This window comes from Trachypithecus francoisi, unplaced genomic scaffold (genome assembly GCF_009764315.1).
Source record: "Trachypithecus francoisi isolate TF-2019V2 unplaced genomic scaffold, Tfra_2.0 Lachesis_group15, whole genome shotgun sequence".
Classification (NCBI taxonomy): domain Eukaryota; kingdom Metazoa; phylum Chordata; class Mammalia; order Primates; family Cercopithecidae; genus Trachypithecus; species Trachypithecus francoisi.
Window position 1 is genome coordinate 30259038 of NW_022681460.1, and position 24006 is coordinate 30283043.

General features: G+C 40.8%; 1 protein-coding gene across 1 annotated transcript in view; it reads left to right on the forward strand.

Moving 5' to 3' along the window:
- The first annotated feature begins 15461 nt into the window (after positions 1 to 15461).
- Positions 15462 to 24006, forward strand: part of HTR1E (5-hydroxytryptamine receptor 1E) — an 83098-nt gene continuing 74553 nt past the window's right edge. The window contains exon 1 of the mRNA XM_033236535.1: positions 15462 to 15761. The gene's annotated coding sequence lies outside the window, so the exon portion shown is untranslated. The remainder of the gene's footprint in view (positions 15762 to 24006) is intronic.

Here is a 24006-nt window from a genome sequence, read left to right on the forward strand (position 1 = left end):
TTTCTCTTCATGAAGTCATTCTTGGGTTTCACGTCCTTAAAGACAGCTATGATTCCTGTTTCGATTATTACTTTCCCTAAATCAATAAGCAAAATAACTACTTAAATTTGTGTACTTAAGAACAGAACTGTCTGAAGGCCTCTAGGTCCTACCAGATGCATACAAATGGTGATTGATGAATGTCAGGTATGACCATCACAATCATTCTGTTGCTTTCTTACTCAACTGAGAACAACTAGCCACCATATCCCAAGATAGTTTTAAATTGTCTTTAAGTTTTTCCAGATGCATAATTTGCACTCATCTAGTCATCAAAATGTCTATAATGCAGCAAAAGCTAATGTTTAAACAAGAAAATATTGTGATACTAAATTCATTTTGATCCCTCACTTATTGAGAATAACCACTCGCACCAGCATTGAGTTATTTGCAGAGAAAAGGGTTGCACATAACAGCCTAAACCTTTCTTTCTATCTCATTAAGATGCAAAATGCACCCCACACACACACACATGCATGCACAAAAATATAAAAGAGTTAATTTTTTTTTTTTTTTTTTTTTTTTTTTTGAGACGGAGTCTCGCTCTGCCGCCCAGGCTGGAGTGCAGTGGCCGGATCTCAGCTCACTGCAAGCTCCGCCTCCCGGGTTCACGCCATTCTCCTGCCTCAGCCTCCCGAGTAGCTGGGACTACAGGCGCCCGCCACGTCGCCCGGCTAGTTTTTTGGTATTTTTAGTAGAGACGGGGTTTCACCATGTTAGCCAGGATGGTCTCGATCTTCTGACCTCGTGATCCGCCCGTCTCGGCCTCCCAAAGTGCTGGGATTACAGGCTTGAGCCACCGCGCCCGGCCAAGAGTTAATTTTTTAATACCAATGCAAGAATTCCAACATCAATCATGAAAGCCTTTGGGATCCATTTTTAGGTCACAACATTTAATTAAATTTTAGTCAATATCTTAAACCAAGCATAACATATGTCATTATGAAATCCATTTCAACAAATCTTTTTTTTTTTTACAAAATTAACTTAAAGAATTAAGTGGTCACTCACTAGCTAAAAGAAAACAAGTCACAACTTGTCCTTATAATGTAAACCTATGTTACACATTTAATAGTGAAAGAGAGTGGAGGTCTCATTCAATAACCTAAATAAATATATACATGCATAATAAACAATAAACAAAGCAAAAGAAGTCCAGAAGAACAGTCCTTTACTTTTATGTTCCCACTCGAGGCCCCAGGGAGTATCTGGGAGGCACGCCTCCAAATTACTCAACTTCTCCATTGGAAGCTTCACCGTAGGCCTGGTGGGAAGAGGGGTTTTTCAGTTTAGAGCCTCTAAGCCACTTCAAATAGCCAGCTTCTTCTCCTCAGTAAGACAACCCATCTATTTTTGAACTTCTCATTCTTTTCCTCTCCTTTAAATCTCAAAGTTCATTTACCCCCTTTTGCTTTCCAACTGTACCAGGTCAAGCCTATTTATACTCTTCCTGGTTTTCAAAGCAGTTTTGCCCATCTCTTTTCTCTTCTGCATCTCCAGACATGAGAGAGGTGGGGTGGGACAGGATGGGAAAAGCTCCAATTAGGGTCTGGCCCAGACTGGGTTATCCATGAGATAAGATGAAACTTCAAACTGTTCAAGCAGACCTTCTCTTGACATATCCCATTTATAATTATGCTTCAAAACAAAAGGAAGCCTCTGTCTCTTTTTTAGCACCTTTTAAATTGCTTTTAAAAGACCCTCCTTAGTTACCCATATTTTGGTATATTTTAAGCTCCTGAAATCGGGTGAGATAGGAGAAGAGGAACCCAACCCTATGACATGTATATTATGGTTATTACTAAAAAGAAATTTATAAAATAATCTTTAATTATATGCTAATTTTAAAACATTTTACTTGAATTACAAAAGGACAGCTTTAATTACTAAGCAAATTATAAAAGTATATAACTCTGTGAAACTGTCCAAGAGTCAAAAAGCAGTTGAACTACTCCATTATTCTAGACTACTAGGACTTCTCTGATATGTCCTGCTCAACAATTGATTGTATCACTTTGACACTTTTTAAAGACCACTGATTCTTGATGTCATTGATTTTTAAATTTCCCCTTTGAAAACTTTAAAACAATACTAAGAAAAGAACAAAGTAATGAAGAAAACAGTAATGACAAAAAGCTAGAAAACACTCTATGTGTATGTGTATGTGTGTGTCTTATTGTTATTGTCAACAATCTCATTTGTTGACAGCAAGATTGGCTTTATAGACTGGACTGTGTCTCCCCACCCCCAAAAAAAAATGCATATGGTGAAGCCCTAAGCCCCGTGTGACTATATTGGAGATAGGGCCTTTAAGGAGGTGACTAAGGTTAAATGAGGCCATAAAAGTGGATCCCTGTTCCAATAAAACTAGTATCCTTATAACAAAGGAAGAGATACCAGTGAGCTCACTCTCTGCCATGCGAGGACACAGTGAAATGGCAGCTATCTAAAAGCCAGGAAGAGAAACCCTCACCAGGAACTAAACCCTGCTGGAACCTTAATCTTGGACTTCCCAGCCTCCAGAATTGTGAGAAAATAAATTTCTTTTGTTGAAGCCACTCAGTTGATGATATGTTGCTATGGCAGCCCGAGCACATTAACACAACCACTGAATGTTTGACAGAGTAAAGGAAGGGCTGCATAATATGAACAGTTTGAGAAAACCTGTCCTAAGACAAAATCACCATTTTGAAAACACATTGCATGTGAGTCTTCAGCAATCCTTTGATTTTCTTTTTAATTCATGAAGGAATTATTTGGGGGAGCTTCAAAAAATACAAATTCCTTGGCCACAGTCTCAGGAATTTTGATTCAGTAAGTTTAGGGTGGGCTCTGATTCTGTTTTCTCTCATTTCATTGTTTCATATTCCCCAGTTGATTCTGATGCCTAGCCAGGTTTAGAAACCACTGCTCCAGGGTATCCAGAAAAAATAGAGAGTAGTGAATGAAATCCCCTCCCCAAGTGTTTTCTCCTCCTCCTCCCAAAGCTGCCTGTTCCCTATCCACCCCTTTTCTTACCAGTAAAATAAATTTAAAGTAGTCAGGTTGTTGAATTGAAATCAGTGTGTGAAAATTTTCTGTTGAAGAACAAAAACTGCCCCCCCAACCCTCCAGTCAAACAATCAGGTGACATGCACGAGAGCAAGACAAAACTCTTGGGAAGTCGCTGCATCCGTTCTCAACAGGTCTATTATAGATCTTCAGGTATTTGTATTCCAACTGTCTTTCTGGATTAATCTATTTACTTTTTTTTTCACCTTCACATTTGAAACCCATAGTTTTCATAAGTAACCCAAGTCTCTGAATAGACCTTTCCTTCATAAGAAAAGAATATGGGAAGGTCACAGCAATCCCATTACTGGGTATATACCCAAAGGATTATAAATCATTCTACTATAAAGACACATGTACATGTATGTTTATTGCAGCACTATTTACAGTAGCAAAGACTTGGAACCAACCCAAATGCCCACCAATGATAGACTGGGTAAAGAAAATGTGGCCATGGAATACTATGTAGCCATAAAAAAGAATGAGATCATGTCCTTTGCAGGGACGTGGATGAAGCTGGAAGCCATCATCCTCAGCAAACTGACACAGGAATAGAAAACTAAATACCACGTTTTCTCACTCATAATTGAGAGTTGAACAATGAGAACACACAGACACAGGCAGGGGAACATCATACTCTGGGGCCTGTTGGGGGTGAGTGGGGCAAGGTGGAGAGAGCATTAGGACAAATACCTAATCCATGCAGGGCTTAAAACTTAGATGATGTGTTGATGGGTGCGGCAAACCACCATGGCACGTGTATACCTACATAACAAACCTGTGCATTCTGCACATGTATCCTGGAACTTAAAGTATAATTTTTTAAAAAATTAAAAAATGGAATATGGGAAGGTCAAAATCAAGCCTTGAATTTATGTCTCTGGAGCCTGGGATATCAAGCAATGGGCTGAAGCTGGGGTGTATGTGGAGCCTAGAGCTTGGAGAGAGGCAGCTCTGTAGTCTTTGTCCCCTACCAGCAATCTTTCCCAATGCTGGGTGGTGTACACACCTCCCTCCACACGCAACACAGCCCTGAGGCTTACACCATATCCCAAGGCTGGGACCACTTCAGTTATAACACCAGGGACCCTTCCTCACAAGGTGAGGAGAGAGAAAGGAGTCGTAAATTCAAAGAGAAAGGCAAAATACTGTAGGATTCCACAAACAGCACTGCAATTATGATCACTGAAGTTCTTAGAGCTAAAATTTTGAGAGATGCTGTCATGGGAAACTCACTTGATCCATTTTCCATCCAGAGACTCACTTGAGGAAGTACTTGTTGATAATAGTTTTCAAAAGCTGAAACAGCTAAATTTAAAAACCTCTTTTTTTTTTTTTTTTTAATGCCAAGGCTTTTTGAAAAGACTGCGGCCAATTCCCTCTGTACAGACATGTGGAATTCTCATACTGGCCCAGTCACCTGTGAATCCAAGGATTTGTTGCAACAGTAGAAAGTCTGGGCCCTGTCACACATGCATTTTTTGCACACCAAGCTCAAAAAAAGCAAGTATATGTCTTTCATGCTTCTACTTCCCATTTCAATGCCCTCCCCTCAATACAGGCCCATCCCTTTTCTCTCTCCCAGGATACGAAATATCCCCATTATATTTGGTATAAATCTTTGTACAAGGTTTTGCATAAATCTTTAAGAAGCAAGCTAATGACAAAAGTACTAACTTTGGAGTCAGCAGAACTGGATTCTAATCCAGGCCCTATCACTGCCCAGGCATGTGACTCTGGAGAAGGTCATATACACCATGCTTTTCTCAGCCCATATCTGTTCATAAAGAAGTACACTGTACATTAACACTCAACTGTACATAAGGAAGCTCTCATCCTCCATCTGTACATAAAGAAGTACACTGTACACTAATGTCTATGGTGTCTAATTTCTCTAAACTTTTCTGGGATCTGATAATTTATAAATTTCATTTACGTATACATGAAGAGACAGAGAAAATAAAACCACTTAAAAGACATTGAACATGTCCTCTTCTAACTTCTCGAGGCCTCGATGCTGGTTCCAGATTGCCTGGTTTCAAACCCCAGTTTGCCACATACTGGCTGCAGATTTGGGAAAGGTACTTAACCTCTTCATAACAGTCTACCAATATAAAAGATGACGATAATAATAGCTTTTTCCCCACAAGGATGATGCAGGGATTAAATGAGCCAATACATAAAACATGTTTATAGCAGTGCTGCAAATAGAAAGAGTTCAATAAATGCCAGCCTCTTTTATCATCCTACTGTCATAACGTGAGAATAACAACCTGTCTTCACTTCTTCCCATGGTTCCTGAAGATCAACTAATATAATGATTGTCAAAGTGATATGTAAATTACAAAGTACTATTTAAAGGTAAAGAATTATACAAATGTTCACAAGCAGATGAATGATTTTAAAAAGTATGGCATATCCATAAATGGAAAACATTTTGGCAATTGAAAAAAAGGAACTACTGGTACATGGTTCATATGGATAAATCCAAAGACATTTCACTGAGTAGAAGAAGCTAGATGCAAAGACTGAATATTTATATGAAATGCCTAGAAGAGGCAAATTTATAAAGACAGAAAACAGGCGGGGCATGGTGGCTCACGCCTGTAATCTCAACACTATGGGAAGCCAAGAGGGGCGGGTCACCTGAGGTCAGGAGTTTGAGACCAGCCCGACCAACATGGAGAAATCCCGTCTCTACTAAAAGTACAAAATTAGCCAGGCGTGTTGGTGCATGCCTGTAATCCCAGCTACTCGGGAGGCTGAGACAGGAGAATCGCTTGAACCCAGGAGGCGGAGGTTGCGGTGAGCCAAGATCATGCCACTACACTCCAGCCTGGGCAACAAGAGTGAAACTCCGTCTCTAAATAAATAAACAAAACATACCAGTGGTTGCCTAGGATGGTTTTGGGAGTAGAGATTCACCAAAAATGGGCATAAGGAAACTTTTTAGAGTGATAGAGACATTCTACAGCTAGACTGTGGTGATGGTTGCACAGTTCTAGAAATGTACTAGAATCATTGAATTGCACACGCACAATGAGTGAATTTTATGTTATATAAATTATCCCTCAATAAATTATTAAAATAAATAATAAATAACTATAAAGTAACAGTGTTACCATCACCTACTATGTTATTTCATAAACAGTATCTTTTTTAGAAAATGATTTGGAATTGCCAGATTTTATGAAGATAGGGAAAGTGCTTTGAAAATTCTACGTTTCTATACAAACTAACAATATTATTAATAAAAACAAATAAGAAACCCATTTTAAAGAACTCTGTGATTTGTCTACCCCACATGTACTCACCCTGCCGAATACTCCCAGGTCAGGAAGCTGCTCCTTTAGTGACCCTGAGTTCTTCCTTCCCCCCACACACAGTCCACTCACTCCCATAACCCAGCTTGCCCTGGAGCTCTATTAGCCCATCCTGGAACACACTGCAATGGGAGGGAAAAGAACAGGCCTTAGTACAGACACAGGTTTAAGCCTCAGCTAAGCCACATTCTACCTGTGTGGCGTCAGGTAAAGTATTTACACCTGCGCTCCTCCTTTGCTCTGTCTGCCAAATGGAAATGATAATGCTCATCTCCTAAACTTGTTTTGATTGTGACGATTAAATATAACATATGTAAATTACCTAGTATTTGCTCAACATGATTTTTCTCCTGTAGGAAAAAAAAAAAAAAAAACTCTACCATATTTTGTTAATTCTTCAGTATTTATTGTGTACCAAATGTGTTGGGGACGTTTAAAAGAAACAAAGGTTTAAATAATTCTCCAGCAGAAGCCAAGTCTGACAGATAGCAGGTGTTTTTCTGGGGCTTTGGTAAGAAAGTGCACTGCACATGGTCATGACAGCTGCTAAATGACAAGGCCTAAAGAGCCAGGCCAGTGGGAGTCGTGTCTTGACAATACCGAAGTCTCCTTTTTTCATACAAGAGGAAAAGCTTCCAAGGCCAAGAAAAAGAGTGGAGCGTCTTTCTCCCTCATACAGGTCAGTTAGAAAAAGCCACAAGGGATTAAAGATCAAAGGAACATTTTTCTTTCTCTGAGTTGTGAATAGCTTTGGGTGAGTAATAAATTGAAAAGATTTAAGGGCAACAAGGTCCAAAAAGAAAAATTAAAAATATGTTAGAAAACAACAAAGCTCAAAGAGATGAATAAAAGAATATCCTGGGGATAAGTATGCTCATATACAGCTTGAGGAGCTAGCCCACAAAATGCACATAAAGGCCAATTCCTATGGACCCCCCACAAAAAAAAGTTATCTCCAACTCCAGCTGCTGACTAGATACTATGCTGGGTGGCCTGCAGCATCCTCAAATTGAACAGGTTCAAAATTTAACTCTAGTACTTCTCCTATCTAGTTGTCTCAATCAGAAATTATACTTAACCTTTTTCATGATCTCTGCTACCATTACTTTAATGCAGCTCGCCATTACTTCATGAATAAAAGAATGAACACAAGAATAGCTAAAGAATAATACCTAAAAGCCAATTTTTTGGGAGATGGTTAATTTTATTTTTTAATCAACAAATGATACTTGTACATATTCATGGGGTACATAATGATGTTTTGATATAAACAATGCATAGTGGTCATATCAGGGTAGTCAGCATATCCACCATCTCAAACATTTATCATTTCTTAGTGTTGGAAATATTCAGTATCCTCTTTCTAGCCATTTAAAACGATATAATATATTATTGTTTACTCAAGGGTCAATTTTTTAAAAAATGATGTAAAAATATGGTTGGAAAATTCTCCTTCAATAAGTATTTATTGAGCACCTCCTGTATACCAAGCACACTGAGGAGCAGTGAAGTGTGTATAGTATAGTGCAGCATAGTGTAGCATTTCAATGGAGGGAAAAGTTAGAGGTGACAATGAATAGGTATTTTTGGGCTGAAAGTAATCAGAGAAGAGAAATCTCCAGGATGAGAATCCAGAAAAGGGAAGTGATGTGGATAGCATAAGACAAACAGCATTTTCCGGCCGGGCCCGGTGGCTCACGCCTGTAATGCCAGCACTTTGGGGGGCCAAGGCGGGCGGATGAGGTCAGGAGATTGAGACCCCGGTGAAACCCCGTCTCTACTAAAAATACAAAAAATTAGCCGGGCACCTGTAGTCCCAGTTTCTTGGGAGGCTGAGGAAGGAGAATGGCGTGAACCCGAGAGGCGGGGCTTGCGGTGAGCTGAGATCGCGCCGCTGCACTCCAGCCTGGGCGACAGAGCGAAACCCCGTCTCAAAAAGAAAAAAAAAAAAAACAGAGAGAAGCAACATTTTCTACTTTACCATCCTAGAGAGACAAGGGAAACGAATACAAGCTACACTGGAGCTTTGGAGGAAGAACTTGAGACTTGTATAAAGTAACAAAATATTCTTGTGTGCTTTGCCTTGAGATTATGATGAACATGACTAAAATTCTATAATTCTGGATGCTAAAGGAGAAAGAATTACTGATCCAAATGTCCTTAAATACCAAGTCTAGTGCTTAAAAGTTCTTCCTTATCAAAATATTGGAGAATATATACCTAAATGTTTCTCTTTTGTTGTCCTGAATTATTTACATTTAACTATTTCATCTCTTTGGAATTTTGTTTTAATTTACATATGATATGAGGATTTTGAATTTTGTTGTTGTTGTTAATTTCTTTTTTTATTATTATACTTTAAGTTCTAGGGTACATGTGCACAACGTGCAGGTTTGTTACATAGGTATACACGTGCCATAGTAGTTTGCTACACCCATCAACCTGTCACCTACGTTAGGTATTTCTCCTAATGCTGTCCCTCCCCTAGCCCCCCATCCCCCAACAAACCCCGGTGTGTGATGTTTCCCCTTCCTGTGTCCATGTGTTCTCACTGTTCAACTCCCACTTATGAGTGAGAACATGTGGTGTTTGGTCTTCTGTTCCTGTGTTCGTTTGCTGAGAATGATGGTGTCCAGCTTCATCCACGTCCCTGCAAAGGATACGAACTCATCCCTTTTTATGGCTGCATAGTATTCCATGGTGTATATGTGCCACATTTTCTTTATCCAGTCTATCATTGATGGGCATTTGGGTTGGTTCCAAGTCTTTGCTATTGTGAATGGTGCTGCATAATTTATTATTCTTTTCACTGCTTTGTGTTATCTTACTATCATGGGTTAAGTTTGTCTATATTCAAGACCTCTATTTGTGCTATCTTTTCTATTCTTTTTAGATGTATTTTTATAGTAATTTTATTATTTTTTTTGTTGTTGTTTTTTTTTTTTGAGACAGAGTCCCGCTCTGTCACCCAGGCTGAGGTGCAGTGGAGTAATCTTGGCTCACCACAACCTCTGCCTTCCTGGTTCAAGTGATTCTCATGCCTCAGCCTCCCAAGTGGCTGAGACTACAGGTGCACACCACCACACCTGGCTTGTTTTTGTATTTTTTTTTTCTTTTTGTAGAGATGGGGTTTCACCACACTGGCCAGGCTGCTCTCAAACTCCCGACCTCAAGTGATCTGCCTACCTCAGCCTACCAAAGTGCTGAGATTACAGGTGTGAGCCACCAAGCCCAGCCAGTATTCCCTTTTCAAAATCACTTTACTCTTATAATAGATTATAACTACTTACCTAATTGTCCTCCAATTAATTCCTTTTTCAAAGTTTTCTTTACATTTCTACTACATTTATAATGTCATATAAACATTAGAACCTTCTGTCCAATTCTCTCCATTTAAAAAAAAAAAAAAGAATGCTTCAGTTTTCTTATCCAGGCACATACCTCCATTTACTCAAGTTCGCTTTTTACTTATTATTAGCATTGGCTAGGTCTGCTGAATTTTTGATATTAGAGGTTCTAAGTATAAGCAGCAATACCTAAAGTGCACTCAAAGAAAGGCAAGTTAGGAAAGGCAATTTAAACATAATGGTACAAGAGATAGAAATACCAGCAGAGGTGCATTCTAGAAGGCAAAAGTAGAGAAAGTTTAAGAAAGACTTGTGGTAAGCAATGCTAAAACTGATGAAGGGGACAAGAACTGAAAATCAACCTCTGAATTTGGGAGTTACTATACAAGTCACTGATGATTTTCCCTAGAAAAATTTGATAGCATGACTAAGTCAGAAGCTATATTCAGTTTATTGAGGAATGAGTGAGAGATGAGGAAGAAGAAATGCTGACCATGAATTCTTTTTCTTTTCATGACGTTAAATGGTAATGGTAAATAGAGGCGAAGATAATACAGATGAGAGATTCAAGGAAAAGTGGGGAGTAGAGAAGGGTACAGGGAATATTTAGGCTAGAGAATCTCTATATGCAGGCTGGAAGAAAAGAGTCAGAAACCAGAGGCACAGACATTAAAATAATCTGAGAAATGAATCTCCTTCTTACTCAGTAAATAAAAAGGAAAAGATCATACCAATAGCTAACACCTGTTACTTACTGTGTGTCAGCCACTGTGCAATGAACTTTAATGCACTGTCTCATGTAAGAAACCCTCATACAAGACTTATCCCCATTCTAGAGATGTTGGAAACTGAGACAAATGTACAATAAGTTGGCCTAATGTCACTCTGCTGTAAGTAGTGGAGCTGGAATCTGAACCCTGAAGTTCAGATTCAGAATGCTTGATGACCATCCTACATATTGTCAAGCAGAAGGGTGAAAGCAGGGAGCTGCCCTAACATTGATGAATCACCTCCCAAATCACCAAAGGCCACCTATGAACACATAATAAGGACTTCCAGCTTTGACTAGGACTCAGGAGTGGCAGAAACAAAGAAGTTCTCCATTACAAGGATGCCTATGAATGAATAGGTGTCAATTTCACAAGCAACCACCCTGTTTTTCACACCAGTTTCCAAACCTTGATCTGCACACTGCTTGTTTTTTGTGCCTTCATGGTTTCCACTTGTAAGTTATTTATTTAATAATACAGGGACTTGGGTACAAAAAAATAGAAAGAGTGAATAAGACCAACTATTTGATAGAACAACAGGGTTACTGTAGTCAATAATACTTAATTGTACATTTTAAAATAAAGAGTATAATTTAATTGTTTGTAACTCAAAGAATAAATGCTTGAAGGGATGGATAGATACCCTGTTCTCCATGATTTGCTTATTTCACATTGAATGCTTGTAGTAAAACATCTCATGTACTCCATAAATATATATACCTCCCATACACCCACAAAAATGAAAAATTCATAAAAATGAAAAATAAAAAAGCACATAAGGGCAAAGGGACATAATTGTTTAGCCCACATGGTCATAACACAGGGCTTCTGGCCTGTCCATTTGAGCAAAGGGTTAGGCTGGTGAATCCCCAGATGCACATGCATGGCACATAGTGATAGCTCCCTGGAGCACAGAGAAGCATGCTCTGCAGGTCAGGAAGACAGAAAAATTAGCCCTACACAAACAGGGCCTGCTCAGACTCTACATATCTTTCCAAAGCCCCAATTCCTTCACAGAGGTTTCTCTGCTCCTTCAGCTCCTTCATGTAGTCATTCATGTAAATGCCTTCACCTACCTTGGGTTTTTAGTTCTCTTAGAGAAGGGACCAAGTCCTACATCTCTTTCAAATTCCAGGTTGGAGGTGTTCAAGAAATCATTATTGAAAATGTATCAGCTATTTCTACTTATAAGTAAGTGAGCTGCTTCTCATGATTACTTTTGATGAAAAAATGTGTTGATCATGAACCACTGTCAAGACCACTAGAGCTTGAGGTTTGTTCCACCAAGTCTGCCTTAATATTTCCTCCTGGGAACAAATATTACCACATGCCAACAGGGAGTAAGAGCCAGTTTTTGGTCAGAGAGTAGAGCGTAAGGCCACCTTGCCAACTGTTCCCTGAACAGTTTAGATCTAGATGATGTATTCTAATCAATTAAGCTGTATTCTAATGAATTAAGCTATATTCTAGTTGATTAAGCTAATCAACCTAAATTCATTATTTTGCTCCCTGTATCATGAGGTTGGTGAACACAGTTAGCCAATAGTATCAGCAAATAAAACATTTTATAGTGAAAATGCCTTCATTCAAAAGCATTGCTGGAGATTGTTGTCAATTTAATAATTTATTCACAAAATATGGTGACTCTCAGGCCCATCTCTACAGAAGCCCTCCCTGGAATCCTTCCCAGTGGAGGAAGCCTGCTTTTTTTCAGTTGACATCAGGCTTAGCCATATGATTTGGGTTAGCCAATGGAATGTGAGCATAAGTGATTTATCTCATAATTCAGCTGAAGCTTTAAGAACCATTGTGATGTTCCCCCATTACTCTTCCCTCTACCATAAAAATGGCCTGGCTTCTTCAGTCTGGATTCCAAAATGGAGCTGCAGACTCTCCACAGCTAATACCTTTATTAGCAAGCCACTAACTTCTACCATAGCAAGCCACTGAGATTTGAGGGTTATGCTTGCTTACCTTAGCATAACTTCCTGAAAGCTGACAAATGTTAAAACCTACCTATAAACATTTCCTTCTCTCCCTCTGGCCTTTGTCACACCACAGACATAAAATGCAGTTTGAAGCTCAGTCTTTGAAACCAACAGTAAAATGAGAGAACCATGTCACAGGGTTGTTGAAATTGTTTAGCGGAATAGTGTATGGAGAGCACCTAAGATGGCGTGAGCTCCCTCACCACCATAACGTCTTCCCTTCATGTTTCATTCCCATTTCCATGGTGGAGGTAGGAACTCACAGACAATGTCAACCAGAATCTTGATTCTTCTCTGTAATCATGTGATGAACAAGTTATACACAGTTCCTGCCTCACAAAACTTGTAGTCTTACTTCTAGCAGAAAAATGTACCATGTGCATGCTTGCTTCCTCATCCATTAATGCGAAGTTCCAGCATCCAAGTGAAAAGTTAACAAATGTAATTAGGATTGTCTAGGAGATAGAGGGAATCCATTGTTCATTATTTTTCCCTCTCCCAACCACTATCAACCACCCCACCACCTATATACACCACCACTGCCAGCACCACTTCCAGCAATTACTCCCTGGTCCTAAAACCTGGGTTAGATTGTCCTCCTTTGTGCTCCCATAATATCCTGTACTTCCCCCTTCTCCAAACTGTTACTCTGGAATGGATTTACTAGTTTGGGACTCAGTCTTCCCACTGAGAGAATAAACTGTTTCTTCGTTATTTTAGTCCTAGAAGTTGCCTTGTGCCTCAAACATGATAGATATTTATCAACATTTTTTGAATTAACGAATGAGTGGATTTGATAATTTCTTCATAATGACTTTTTAGTTCCTGCTGCAAGTTGAGGAATTTTTATACCAGATGTCCAGGGCTCCATGGAATCCTTATAGTTTGTTAAGTGACAAGGAATTCTCTATTATGAAATGGGGATGTATACCTACATTCCTAAAGCACTCACAGAGCCCATTGGAAATTCAAATGGGTAATACAAATTGAATTATCAGCTCTTGACTAAGAGAGCATTGATTTTATTAAAACTGGTGAAATATATGCCAGAAGTTAATTAATAGCTTGAAAATAATCAGACACTTCGTAAAGCTGAACATCTGCCAAAAAGCGGGTATTCTGAGGTATGCTCAGGACCGTTTCCAAGTGTATAATATTTGTTTCCATAGTTCTTTACATTGTAATAACCAAAAAATAGGTAAATCAATTTTTTAAAAAGGAATTTAACAAACTCATATTTCCTTTATATTTTGGAGGAACCCCAAATTTGCCAGAGTAGGACAATGTCCTTACTTACTCTCTTGGAATATCTAAAAAAAACTTCAGTCCTATAAGATTCCTTTTTTAAATGAGGAATGATTCTTGTTCTGTTTATTTTTACATAATACCTTGATCATCAAACAAACTTCAAGCTGTGTCATCTTTAGTAGAAAAACATATTTCCACCTCATCCTCCTGTTAGACTTCAGTCTACTTAAGCCTATTCTCAGTTTAATGGGATTAATAGAAGCAAATCACAATTCAAGACTATAGTTTACCAACCTTCCTTTCTCTTGTTCAGTGAAATTCCCCTGACATCCATCAGTCAGCCCCTGCTGGCCTTGAGAGGCACACCAGAAGGCAGGAGGAAGGGCACACAGGCTTGCTTTTTGAACTTAAGAAGGGTTTCATTTGGTTTAGAATTGCCAAACTTCAAAAAATAAATAACTTAAAGTGCTTTTCAGATCAGCCATAAGGCTGCAAACCAGAAAGAAAAGTGTGAGGCAAGTGTTTGGGGAAGCTACTCAAGTTGCCTACATGATTTCCAAGGTCCTTTCAACACTAAGATGTGTGTATCAGATTGTCTACAGATCATACTGTCTCCATAAGATTGTCTAGTTCATTTTATGGCTAGTCTGAACAATCTGATTTTCTTTTTCTACAATGGCAGGGACTCAATCCATGTTAAGCTTCAAAGTTGAGTCACCCAAGTTCTCCACAGAGAACAACCAACCAGCCCTAAGGAAGCTTCTTTTAGCATTGCCAGGATTCTGTGAAGTCCCTTCCAGCTTAACTTTTCTGACCTTGCCGCAGCAGCACATCAAAAAGAACAGCCCCTGGCACCCTAAGAAGAGCACAAAGCCCTCTGCCAACCTGAGATGGCGCCCAGGTAGACTTCCCTAAAAAAAAAAAAAAAAAAAAAAAAAATGGCAAGGCTACTTCAGCAGATCTTTCAGCCCCAACCACTCCACCCTCCGTCTCCTTTTCTTCACTGCTTTCCCCATCTCTCTTCCCCGCTTCCACTTTGACCCACCCCAATTTTCGTCCACTTCTCCCTCACCCCTTCCTTGTAATCTCTCTCCTTGAGGTGTCCTGTGGATGTTGACTGTAATCTCCCCTGCAGGAAAGCTAAGAAATGCACCTCCAGAGGGTTGGCCTGTTGGAGCCGCGCAGAGAAAGCGTGCAAATCGGTCAACCGCTGTTCCTCTCCCTCCTCAACCCAGGTTCTCTGCAGAAGAGGGGAGTAGGGTCTGCCCCCTTGTTGCATCTATTTTCCCCTTCTCCGCCAGGGCTGTGGCCCGCAAGGGGCTCAGGAGGTGAGTCCCTTGCACACAGCGCCAACCCCGCAGGCCCGGTTTATAACATGGACAGCCCTGCCCTCTAGTGTTTGCAACCGGGAGCCCTAAGGCGCCATCAGCTCCATAATACCTCTTTTACAACCTAAGCAAGACCTGGAGCCCCTCCGCGCTGCGACCTCCAGTTCACAACACCATCTGCCTCACACCCGGGCTCATCTTTTCATCGCACCCCCACCCCACCCGCCTCTCTGTTCACGGTGTCCTGGGAGGCTGCGACCTGCGTAGATGATTTAGCAGACTGCCCCTGCCCCTGCTTCTGCTCCTCCTCCTCCTCCTCTTTCTTCCTCGCTCTCTCTCTCTCTCTCTCTCTCTCGCCTCCTCTTCCAGTCCAGGCGCCCAGACTCGGCGAAGCGCAGCGCCTGCCACCCGCGGTGCCTCGGGCTGCCCGGCGCGCCGCGCTCCCAGGTTCTGTCTCGCCGCACCCCGGCCGGCACTGGCGCAGGCAAGGACGCTGGCGGGGAGAACGCCCTGGGCTCAACGTATTCCAGAATCGAATGTTTCTGGAGAAAAGCAGTGCTTTGATCCAGCTCAGGAGAAAAAGGAGCGGGTTCCGAGTGAGACTTCTGGAGCCAGCGGGACGCCCCAGTTTGCCCAGTGCGGCGCGGCTGCACGCACCATCCACAAGGTGAGGGGCGCACACCTTCCGGGACGACCTTGGCTTCTCTTCTTACCCGCACCCACTCCAGGTACTCTAGATCTGGCTTGGGAATGTTTGCCAGCTTTGAGGCGCAAAGGCGGTGGGAGTTGGGATGCGGGGTGTCGGAGGGAGACTATAAGGGTCGCCCAGGCACCGTGCCTGCCCCCTGGATTATAGTACAGAGCGCATTTCTTGTTCAAACAATTCCTCAAATGTGTGAACCTGAGAATCAACATCGTGTGTAACTGTGGTTTGAGCATTTCATCCCGCTTCCTTGCAAAAGGATTAGAGGCAGTTTAAAGATTAAATAGGTATGGAACGGGTGCTGGGGGGTGCCGGGGAAAACTTGAGTAGAAATCACAGGGAGGTGGTGTGCTCCAGGGACCCCAGGAGGACGGTGTGATTTCAAAGCCAGCTGATTAAAAAATCTTTGATTAGAAAGGACTGCACGGTTGCTCCAGCCCTCAGAAAATAACTATGTGCTCAGTCCTGATAAAATACCCAGGTGAGGAGGTAACGGGACAGGCTCATTTTTTTTTTTTTTTTTTACTACAAAATAAATCTTGAAAGTAAGAGTTAAGATGAGAAGTTTGATCTTAAGCCATCTCCACCCAATACTGCAAGGTGAGAGGCTGACCCCCTACCTAATGAAAATGAAAGGAAATTGAGTTTAAAGGGAAGTGATTCCAGCTCCTATCACAGGATCATAGTGGTTTTGCATGTATATGTATGTTTCTGCCTGTGCCCAGTTTTGGAAGAAAGGACCTTGTATTCAACCCAACGCTGCTTGTCCTTGAGTTAGAAGGATAAGGCAGAGGGTGTCAGCATCCCAAGGTGCTTCTTCCTAACCTCTCTTATTGTCCTTCCTTGCCTCCTGTACCAAATCTCTTGGGAAGGGAGCAGCCCAGAAGGAAGTAATAGATCGTCAAATGGGTTGGGAGAGCAGTTTTTTCCAAAATAATTTAGGCTCATTTCATCATTCTTATGTTTTCCCTCAAAACTCTAAGCAGTACATCATCCTAAGCTGAATCTAACATTGCTCCAGAATATATATTTACCATGGTTATACATTCAGACACAATATGCATAACCTTAAACAGCCAGGATGCACTTGTGAGTCAGGGGCTTCCCTTACTTAACCCTGTGCAAGAGAGGCAAAGCAGGCACCTGGGTCTGATTCCCCGTGCAGTCTCCTTCATGAGGAGCGTATGTGAAATACCTTTGAAATACAGAGAAGATTGAGACAGCTTTTCTCTTTCTGATACAGTTGCTTTCCTGCTGAATTAAATAAGGTGACCCTGTCTTCAACAAATAAATGACTTTTGAGGCATTTGAGGCCCATTTAACAAAAGAACAAAATATGCCTACCTCGGTTTTTTCTCCCTCCAGAGCTTTAGCCTCCAGTCCACGGAGTTGTAATGATGAAGCTCTCCTCCCGGGTGGGACTAAGATCAGTTTCTGTATCATATTTAAAACAGAGTATGTTGCTTATTTCTAAAATTGCATAGCACCTCACCACTAACTATTTTGCTGCATAGAGGTGGGAGAAGTACTTCTGCCCAGGTATTTCATCACTATGAGAGCTATACAGAGAAACTCAATCAAATCCTGATTCACCATTGTTGATAGAACTTAACTATTGTGTCATCATCACCTGATATGAGCTGCAGACGCTTCAAGGATTGCTTTAAGGATTGCTTCAAGGATCAGCTGAGATTTCTAATGACAGAACTAGAAAGGAGCCTTTTAAAATGTAGCCATGACTCTGGTCATTAGGTATATGGATGTTCAAATATTCCCTTAGGTGACTATTTTTGCTTTCATAACAATTTCCAGGGAGGAAAACTTAGCAGATTATTTTTATAATGAAGAGTATTCAAATTAACAATGTGCATCCACCAGCTAACAAATTTTAAATTCCACAGAAATCAACATCACAAACATAGTAAGCTCAAGTTTTCATTCTTTCCTCTTCTGCCTTAATGACTTCATTCAAGGCATAGTCCCAGACCAAGTGCATGGAGAAGATGGCTCATGTCTCTCAACATTTGCCCAAGGGAATGGTGCCTTCTTTGCAACTCAGCGTGATGTCACCTTTGTTAGCCATTCTGGTGTCTATACAAAGTATTTGCTCTCCATTTCTTGTTATTGATGCCTGGTCAGCAGCAATCATATAAATAAGTTTCCATTCTTTTGAGGAAGATAACAAAGTCAGAACTTCTCAGAAGTGGTACCAAAGAAGAGACAAAATCCAGGATATGTCTCTAGTTCAGGTAACACTGCAATGCATTTCCATTTCCTGCTGTGTGATGGGGTTATTATTGAAGAGGGAAGTAAGATATATCATTGGCAGCACATTGTTCCCACCTGGCTCAAGCACCGCCCATTCCTCAGGTGGGCTCAATATGCTACCCCCACCACAACCAAGATACCAAGGCTTCAAATGAAAAGTAGATCTCATCCAGGCATGATGGCTCACACCTGTAATTCCAACACTTTGAGAGGCCAAGGCACGAGGATCACATGAGCCCATGAGGTCAAGACCAGCCTGGGCAATATAATGAGCTCTCGTCTCTACAACACATTTTAAAATGAGCCAAGCATAGTGGTGTGCACCTGTAGTCCCAGCTACTTGGGAGGCTGAAGTGAGAGGATTGCTTGAGCCCGGAAAACCAAAGTTGCAGTGAGCCAAGTTCATGCCACTGCACTCCAGCCTAGGTGAGAGAGCAAGACCTTGTCTCAAAAAAAAAAAAAAGAAAAGAAAGAAAAAGAAAGTGGGTCTCTTTGCAGAAAGCCTCAGGCCCTGAACTTTTCTGTCATCTTCTCATTACTCAAGTGTCTAATTCCCTACATCTCACTTTTACACACAGGTCATTTTTTTTTCATGTTTGTTTTATTGCCCACCTTGGAATTCTATTTCTACACTACTCTTTAAAAGTGAAAGATCAAATCTAATACTCTAATGTGGGAAAGCATTCCCTCTATTTTTACAAGCTTATTTACACACACAAAAAAAATAAGCTTGAGACTGATCAAAGGCTGACTTTCTACCAAATAGGAACTTATTTTTTATGTCATAAATTATCAAGGCCATCTCAAGGCAGAGGTGAGTTTAGCATCTCATGCTTTATGCTCCTTTCTTCTCCACCTACCAGATTTTTATTATGTGTGAAATTATATGAACATAAACCCCAGGAAAATATTGAAGATGAGTGTGCCATCATAAGTGATGAGAGGACAGATGAACAGGGAAGAGAAATGGGGCAGCAGCACTTTAGAGTGGCTTATTTCTCTCTTGTTTATTCCTCCCCGAATCATTTTCTAAAACCGGTATTGTGGCCCCTAAATTTGGGGCTTAGGTCAGTCAACTTACCAAAGCTCTTCTTCCTGGCAAGGAAAGGACTTTCATCAAAATCCCAGCTACTTTTTATTCGTTCTCACATTTTGTGGACTAAGAAACTGAGAACCAGAATTTATAGAGATCATTCAATCAATTGTCATATTCCTGGATCACAACAAATTGATAAAATTCTTGAGGAACGCTCTTTCTACTACAGATTGACTGTAATTTTGTCTTTCTTTTTTAGTTCTCTTATTTTGTCTCGTCCACTGTGGATTATCTGGTTTACTGCAGTCCTTACCCAAATAGATGTCAGTGTTTTTGTCCCGTTGTTGTATTGCCCTAAAACACGTCAAATGAAAAGTACACATAGCCAACCGGACACTTTAATAGGTTTATTGTTAGCACTCTCTCATATTGATCAATTTTCACCACATGCAGCTGTAGGATTAGGAGGACAAAATCCTTTAGAAGAGGCTGGAAAACCTAATCCTGCATCTGGATCATTTTAAACTACAAGTTGTAAGAGGAATGAACATCTCTGGATTTCTAGTTATCAGTGCAGACCAGATGGAAGGTCTTTATGAAATCTGGTGTGAGAAGGAAAGCATTTTATAGCAAGAAGAAAATATTTTGAGAATTAGCGACCAGCAGCAGCAGCTAGCAATTCTAAAACTCTCAGATCCTCCTAATGACCCCATCTACCTAAAGTGCCCAAATAAAGTAAAACCAGACCCCATGAAACGTCGTTCCTCAGATGCAGCTGTTCTTTATTGCTTTATCAGATAATGAGCCTGTGGTGATATTCCAAGAGATTTGGGAAGGATCTGACACAAACATTAAAGTATAGGTTTTTTTAGGATAGCCTACCCAAGAAAGTTAAATCTGTGTCAAGATTCACAAGCCAGAGTGTCTTTTTGAAGTAAACACCAAATAGATAGTGAGATTGACAGAGAATACCTCCCAAAAAGTGACTTTAGTTACAATATCCGAATAATGTTCAGAGTCACGAGTTTATTCACCTGCACTTGTAGGGAAGAGAAAAGGAAGAAGGAGGTAACATATGCTGAGTGTCAGCTATGTTTCAGGAACTATGCTAAGAGCTGTACGTATGTTCTTTTGTTTAATGTTTACAAAAGCACTTCAATGTAAGTATTATTGGCCTCACCATTCAGTCATTTATTTAAAAATTACATATGTCCTCCATCTACCTAGTCTGCTGTCCTTTTACAGAAGTGCAAAAAACTCAGAGTGAGTGGCAGTGAACACACATGGCGGAAAAACAAGAGAGAAAGTTTGAGAAGTGTGTGTGAGTCGTGGAGAGGAGCCTATCAAATTCCTCTTTACCTTCAGAGGAATCATTTAAGAATGTTGGTGTTTTGTTTTATTTGAGACAGAGTCTCTCTGTGTTGCCCAGGCTGGAGTGCAGTGGCACAATCACGGCTCACTGCATCCTCAAGCCGGCAGGCTCAAAGGATCCTCCCACCTGTCTTCCAGGTAGCTAGGACTACAGGCACATGCCACCATGCCTGGCTAATTTTTTTTTTTTTTTTTTTTTTTTTGGTAGAGATGGGGTCTCTTATGTTGCTCAGGCTGGTCTCAAACTCCTGGGCTCAAACAATCCTCCTGCCTCGGACTCCCAAAGTATTGGGATTATGGGCATGAGCCACTGCACATGGCCCATTGTAGAATTTTTAAAGGTATTTGCGAAGAATAATACACATACAGAAAAGTGTACACATCATAAGTGTTAAACTCAGTGACTTTTCTCAAAGTGGGCTTGCCTACGTAACTACCCACTGCCAAGATAAGAAATAGAACATCACCACTATACAAATTCCTTTCCTATTCCCACCCAGTCATGACTTCATCCTCCTCCTTAAATGGAACCTACCTGACTTCCAAGATCACAAATCATTGTAACTCTCATATACATGTAAATCATATGGAATGCTCTCTTGTCGTTTGATTCAATGTTGTATTCATGAGATTCATTCATGTGGATGGTAATACCAGAGGCTTGTTTATTTTTTGTTGCTGTATAATGTTATATAAATATGTCACAATTTAATTGCACATTCCACCACTGATGTACATTTGGGTTGTTTCTAGGTTTTTGCTATAATGAATAACACATTATAGTATCTCAAGCTATTAGCTAAGACGATTAGTTTGGTGTTAGGGAGAGTTCACTCTGGCTGTAACATGGAGTGGAAGGGAATGGGCCTGGTAGAGGCAAAGGCTACAATGAGAGCCCGAACCGAGGCAGTAACCATAGACATGGAGAGAGAGAAACAGAAACCAGATGAATTTTGGCTACAGAAGAAGAAGGAAATGATAATGTGTTGAGATTCAATGGATGTGAGGAGTGAAGGGAAGGATAGAATGCAGAACAACTCATAAATTTCTAAACCTGTAGATAATGTTTCCTTTCACCACGACTAAGAACACAAGAGAGTGAAAAAGAACATATGTACTGAATCTCAGAAAGGCTAAAAGGATTGCCCAAGGTGACTCCAAACCTGTGCTTCTGCACAGATTATTTTCTCACTATGTCTTTTCTCACATAGTTCTCACTATGCCCCTTCCTCTTACAACAGCCCCCATCCCCACCTGCAAATGGTAATGGGTAGCCACCTAAAAAGGAATATGACTACTTCATATTTCCCGAATGGGTGAGCTATGAATCATTTGCTTTTCCCCTCAATTTTGTCTCCCTTTAGCAGCACAATTACAAAAACGAAGGAGATGCTGATCAGTTAAAACTTTGTTTTATCTTTTAGACTACAAGATAGAATTCAGGAGAAATGAATGGATATAAAGGAAGCAGAATCTGTAGAGGGTAGTCTTTGGCTGGCTGGTTCAAGAGAACACATCCAGTTAACAAAGTGTTCAGAGAGTCGGTTCCAACCCTCATGGCAGAACTTTCTAACCATATCTGAAAATACAAGTAGATTGTCCATACGGTGTGTTTCTTGCATCATTAGAAGTAATTAGGCACAGCCTGGCCAGCAGAGTGAGACTTTGTCTCAAAAAAAAAAAGAGCGATTAGGCAATGTCTTTGGGGGCATATGTCAGGTTGGGTTCTCCAAGAAAAAGGCTCTGAGATGGGGTTTAGTATGCAGGATGTTTACTAGGAAATGCCTTTGGGAACCATGCTGAAGGAATAAAAGAAGGACGCAGGACTGGGTTGTGCTGCGAAATGGGCCCAACAACATTCATAGCTGACTCCATGGTGAGCAACTCTGAGCTAAAAAGATCCATGAGAGTTGCCCCAAGATGAGCCAAAATAGGTCTTCCTTCCTCCCGTAGTCACTGAGTGTGGTCTTCTCCCGGAAAGGCATGCTTCTAGGGGAGGCAGCTTTCTCCAGCTGAGGACATTCCTGAAGGGACTGACAGTGGAAGACTGTTCTGACAGCAAGACCAACAGCTGGGGCTACAATGAGAGGCAGAAATCTTGATGAACATATATGAGCCCTTGATGAACAACTTCTCTTAAGAAGGTAGAAAAGGTATACTGATAACTTTCTTCAATGGGAACTTTATAGATGATCCTAAAGAAACTGCATTTTGTGGGGGTTGTGTGTGTGCATGTGTGTGCGTGATGGTATTGTATTTAATGCTTGAAATAAACTTCACTATAGCTTTTTCTTTATTGGACCTGCATGACAACTGAAATACAACAAAAAACTGCTCATGAAAAACCTCCCTTTGCTATCTCTGCCTATCTCAGGGATAGTATCCTGCAAACAAATTTTATGCTGTGCACTTTTCAAAAAGGGGCTAACTGAAGAACCTTTCCCAGGCAGAGCAGACTCTGCCGGGGAAGATTCCTTCTCTCACATGAGACACAGCAGCCCTTATGCCTCTGACTTCATGACTCATTCTGTCTTTGTTTTCGATGCTGGGACTGCTGGCCCTGGCTTTCACACACCTGTATTCAGTGAATTCCTACCGAGAGCCACTCCACAAAGTTTTTATGACCTAGAAAGGGCAGAATTACCCTCTGTTTTCTGCCTCCATCCCAGCTCTATTCCTGGATATGATTGACTTTCTCCTTTACTTTGACCTCCTTTAGGAAATAGTTTCGGTGTCTGCAAAAACATCGTTATTAAAGAAACATGGGGTTGTTAAAGCATGCCATTGGCTATTTGACCTTTGTTGTGTTAATTTTCGGTTATGTTCTTATTTCAGTTCTCCAGTTCACTTCTCTTGTTTGTAATGTAATGCTCTCCCTCACTTTGTTCTTATCATGACCCAAAATAAATTATTTGCCCAGTCTGCACCTCAGTTGTCGCATCTCTAAAATGGAAATAGCAACCCATGCCTTCAATACCAGTTGGAAGGAGTAAAGAAAGAGTGATGCTGCATAGGCTGGGGAGAAATAATAGGTGTGATTACAATTAATATCTTCATTATTATTCCTGTGAGATGAGTTGTATAAATAATCCTGGCCTTAATCTAGGTGAAGTGTGTGGTGCTGGCCTTGTAGAAAATAAAGACAGATAAGTACAGGCTGAGTTCCACTGCGGTGAACCCTGTCGACAAGATGTGTTCTCTTTTAATTCCTAAACTTTGCCTCAGATCAGGTACAGCCTCAAGACCCAGCGCATGCCCTTGAGTGCTATCTTCTCCAACCATGAATCCCCAAACTCTGAATCCACTGACACATTATTTCTTTATGCATGCAGGAAAAGAGACCAGTCCCTGTCTGTCACTTTGGAGTTCATTTGCAGTTGCTCTGCACCCAGAGAGTCACATGAATTCTGTATGTTCTATAATGATGCTTCTCAAACCTTAGTGTGCAAAAGAATCACCTGGAAAGCATGTTAAACCTCAGACTCCTGGCCCCCACCTGTAAAGCTTCTAGTCAGTAGTGTGGGATAAAGCCAA